Source organism: Ailuropoda melanoleuca, chromosome 2 (assembly GCF_002007445.2).
Source record: "Ailuropoda melanoleuca isolate Jingjing chromosome 2, ASM200744v2, whole genome shotgun sequence".
NCBI lineage: Eukaryota > Metazoa > Chordata > Mammalia > Carnivora > Ursidae > Ailuropoda > Ailuropoda melanoleuca.
The window spans coordinates 133,043,937-133,048,936 of NC_048219.1; the positions used below are offsets into that span (position 1 = coordinate 133,043,937).

General features: G+C 34.3%; 1 long non-coding RNA gene across 1 annotated transcript in view; it reads left to right on the forward strand.

The window, feature by feature from the left end:
* Nucleotides 1-5,000, forward strand: part of LOC109490381 — a 41,236-nt gene that overhangs the window by 34,354 nt on the left and 1,882 nt on the right. The window contains exon 2 of the long non-coding RNA XR_002143712.2: nucleotides 3,351-3,513. This is a non-coding gene — a long non-coding RNA (uncharacterized LOC109490381). The remainder of the gene's footprint in view (nucleotides 1-3,350; nucleotides 3,514-5,000) is intronic.

Below are 5,000 nucleotides of genomic sequence, written 5' to 3' on the forward strand. Positions count from 1 at the left end.
TACTTAAAAGACTTAATAGAGAAAAATTAAGTAAATTCTGAAAAAACTAGAAAATTTTAAAAAGATCTTCTCAATTCCCTAGAGGTCATGTGCAACTAAAGTCTTTCATAGCTGATTCTAGCATATTGAGTAGAAATGAAAGAAGTTTTGTTTTTTGTTTTTTTTTCTGGCAGCATTCTTTGCATCACTGAGCACTTGGTTAAAATCAATTGATAATTTCTCAGTTTGATTTTTTTCTTTTCCTCTTTTTTTTTTTTTTTTTTTTTGGGAAATGAGCTTTAACTGTGTTTCTTTAACACACATTTGAAAGAGAAGTCACACATTCTTTGACTCTGCTGACCATGCTCCCCCAACTCCTACCACTGTCAAAATGACAATAGCCAGAAACAAGTGACCTCTCAACATAGTTGAACGAACATATCAAAGAATCAAATGCAGGGATGCACATTTCTGAACATAGTATCCTGTGTTTACCTTTTAATTAGAATTGCTTTTTGTGATTGGAAATTGGAGAATATATCTATTTCAGATGAGTTTCTTGAAGGCAGAAATAAGTATCTTCTTATAATATAACTTAAACTTTTAATAGAACTTCATAATGAAGGAGAGCTGGGTGATGGTTGAAGATGAGGGGGGGAATTTGAAGTATATTTCTTCTAAGCAGTTGTAAAAGGTTCTTTCATCTCCCTAATATTCTTTTTCAAGGTTGCTTCCTTCTAGAAACTGCAAATAATGATAATGTACCAACTCATAGGTAGTGTGGTGAGGAATAATTGCAAGTTAAGTTAACACTACCCTTACGGTATACCCGCTTGATGCAGACCGTTACCGCTAAATTAAACAACTATGAAAATTTGACTAAGCCTGATGGGTCAAAAGTGAAGCCCAGAAAGTTCTGGTACCCAATGCGGTATATTGTCACTCTGATTTTTAAGGACACTGTCATGGTTTTTGAACAAGCCCGATAGTTGTCCGTACAGTTAATCACTGTGACACATGTATTAGGTCAGTTGGGACCTTAGACAGTACAATGTAATGGTGAAGAACATGGCCTTTGGAATCAATGCACTGAGTTAAAATTCTCACTTCACTATTTACTATCTATTTCATTTTGGATAAACTGCTTAATTTGCTAAGCTTCAGTTTTCTCCTCTGCAAAATGAACATCTGCCTCACAGGGCTGCAGAAAAGATACAATGAGATAAATAAAGCACTCAGAGCTGTGCCAAGTCCATAGTAAATGTCTGAAAATGGTAGTTGTCATTACTATAACTATGACATGGTAAATTCACCTTTTTATATACAAATTTCTGATAATGTAGAACTCACATTTTGCCTCATTATCTTTCCTTAACAAGAATAAAAACACTTTGAATTGTGAAAGTCAAGAGTTTTTAAAATAATGTGAATGGAATTGATTATATATATGTTTATAGTAGAGAGATTCTTAAATATCTACTAATGCATCCTCGTATTATCCATATTTTCAAACATGAAGTTTATAATTCCATTAGACTCTTCAATCATTTTTTTAGTCTAAGCGTTATGAGACATCGTAGTGGAAATAGTATTACCTACTTATTTTTCTTTTCACTAGTTTGTTAGTTTTTGACTTTTTAAAAAAGAATAATTAGCCTTTTATTCATTGAGACCACGTATATATAAACAATAAAATCCTTAAAATTGTAGATTCCCAACTGAAAACATGTGTTTATTAGATTTGCCGTTCCAAAAACCTAACATCTGTCACTGACATTTAACAACTCTTTCATGTTCTGTAGATTAGAGAATAGCTTAGAAGATTCTCCATCAAACCGCACTTACCAAACCATTTCAAAAGGGTGTTTAATTTTACCTACTACCACCCTTCTACCTCCCCAGTGCTGTTCACTGTCACATAAGCAGTTCATTTGCATTGTTATTCTAAAGATATAAGCTTTTTTTTTTTTAGTTTGTTTTTAGGGAAAATAAAGATATTAAACCAATTTTAAGATAAATAAAAATAAAACACCATTTACTCAATGATAAAGCCCATTTAGTTTATTTCTACTCTTCATGACCATCCTCACTCTGTGCCCACCCTCCTCCACCTCTTTCAAATTTCTTTGAAGTCCAGGACTTAAAAAATACCAGGAAGAGAAAGAAAATATAAAGCAGTAGGGATGTGATAAATCCACCTCCCCAAATTGGTATGGATGACATGCACATTGGGTCAATTGGGATTTTGGACAGTATGGAATTAACTCATCCAATAAATTTAAGAATATTTCTACTTAATTGTGTGAATTCAATCTTTTAGGAGGCTCTTCTCTGATCATCCCACCGTATTTATTAGAAAATAAATTATGTTTTCTAAAAATAAAGGAAATGTACAGCTGTGGATCCTCCAACTTTACAAGCCACATAGAGAATAGGTCATTGAAGGTGTGCGGCTTTGGTCGGAAAGTAACCAGCACAAGGTGGTAATGTAAATGTCACTGTTAGGAAGAGGTTAGATATCTTGTAATTTCAATGGTTGTGAAAGACAATTTTATCATTTTAGCCATTGACTTGAGTATCACTTAAAATTAAAACTTAACTACTATAGTAAAGTATTGATTTATTAACAATCCAGGCTCAATTTTTTAAGTAAGATTTTATTTTTTTTAGAGCAGTTTAAGTTTCCCAGCAAAACTGAGAGGAAATTACAGAGTTTCCATATATCCTGGCTTAAGTTTAGCTCCTTTAACTGGCATACACAAGAATCTTAGAATAGATGGTAGACTTAGGTTACCTGATAGCTGGCAAAAATGATTTTCTAAGGCTCACGATAACTGCTGAATTAATAACATGTCTTTATTACTTACTCTTTACAGAACTGAGTAGATGAAATGCATGCACTTACATTGAACTGTGGGAATATTTGGTTACCTAATATGACTTGTATTTAGATTAAGTCTTCTGGCATTATTTGGAATAATTTGGCTAAGCATCAGGTGATAAGATGATATATGAAGGTATTTTAGTGTAATATGAATGTACTGTCATTATTGTATTTTATTGTGTTACATTTTTATACAGTTTTTAATTGCAAATTATGACTAAAAATGGGTTGAAATTGAAGAAAGGGTGAGGGTAAAAGGGGCGATCTAAATCATGTATGTATGCATTATCTTTTTACCACATCGATGACTTTTATTTATTTTTATGACATTTATTAAAGATCCTGTTTTCAAATTGAGTTGCACCATTTGGTGGCAACGTTGACTGAAATTCAAATACCTCTCTGCATAAGTCATTGTTTAGAGCTAAGGATGATTTAAAAGTGATTTAAATGACATTTACAGTACTATTTCCCTTTTAATTTCTAGGTGGTAGCTAAATCACTTTAGCTCACTAAGAGAACGGAGTGACTCAGTCCCAGATGTTTCCTTGAATTTCCCATTGGAGATCTGTTGGGAGAAACTTTTCTGTCCCTAGACTCGAGGTCCTCAAAGCAGCATTTTTGGCCTCATCTGTGAGCTTGACAGAAATGTAAGTAGAGTCTTACTGGATCTACCGGGTCAGAATCTCTGGGAGTGGGGCCCCAAGAAACTTTCAGGAGGCGTCTCTAGGTAATTTGTATGCATTGAAGGACCACTGCCCTAGGGCAGGGAGATTTAAAAAAGACAGACACAAAGTAAGGTAATGGTATCTGGATGGGGCTGGAGGAATAGAAAGTATGTAGTTACGTTCTTCTACCCGGTCAGTGGCAAACAGCCCTCTGCTTCCTATTGTATGCGTTCTTCAGAGAGTTCTCTAGCACCACAGTGAGAGTAGAAAAAGAGACACAGAGTGTGTTGTGTGCATATGGATGAGGTCGGGAATGGTAACAAGTAGCTATGGAAAGAGACAGAAAAAAATGTCTTGTAAATGTGTTGGGGGGAAATATAGTATGAGCTGATAATTTAATTCTTGGATAATTTCCAAATATTACAATTTAATAGCATTAACTTGAAAATAATGTGGTACAAGGATCAATTAAAAACTGTATTGTAAAATCATATGAATATGGTGAGACAAAAGTGATGAGATTTTATGCTACTTGTTTTTGAGAGTATTTGATAAAATAACAAGCATTTTGATTAATATGTGTACCATTTTTCAATATGTCCAAATGATACGGAATATTTAGTTTCTTTGTGGAGAAGCTAATAACAGTCATTGTGTCACATGAGGAAGCGCTTATTCTGTTCATGTATCGTACAAGGCAAAGCAGACAATAAGAATACAGGGAGCAGAAATAGACACCGCACTACCTTTTTAAACACTCCCACAGCAGGCTTCGCAAATTGTGAATCACTGCTACTTGATCCAAAATTATTCTTTTCAGAAGTATTCATAAACCGAAATCAAGATTTCCTTGTGCTCCAACACTTGATATAGCCTCCTATCACTCACTAATTTTGTGATTCAGTTCTTCGTGTTAACATCTTAAACAGTTTTCTTAGAACTACAGATTACATTTGTGGTCTTTTGTAGACGCCTTTGAAAGAACTATTGAATGTGTCCTGTTTCTGATTTCAAGTACAAAGTGCCTGTGCACTACTCTTCAGATGCAGTGTAAACTAAATTCCTAGTTGTCAGATTCCATGTCTCTAAAATGTGCTAGACAGAGGTGGAATCCGAAAATCTGCTTATATAAACAATATGTTTAGGTTTTGGTTTTTAATTTAAAGCCTAACATTGCCGAGAAGTAAATGTCATAGAACTTTGGTAGACAAAGATACCAGTGGAGATGGCAAATGGAGAAGAGGTTAAACCGTATTTCCTTTTCTTGTAAATATTTAAAAGCAGTTCATTTTATATGTTCAGAATAGTTGCCCTATATCCACAATAAAAACATGTCAGTATTTTATGTGAATTCCTTAGAGTTAAATATACAGGCTGTGTTCCTGGCCTGAGGGGCCAGGAATTCCAAACACTAAGGATGCTGCTAGTCATTTTACCTTCAGCTTGGGGTTTAAGAGGAGGAGCTGTGG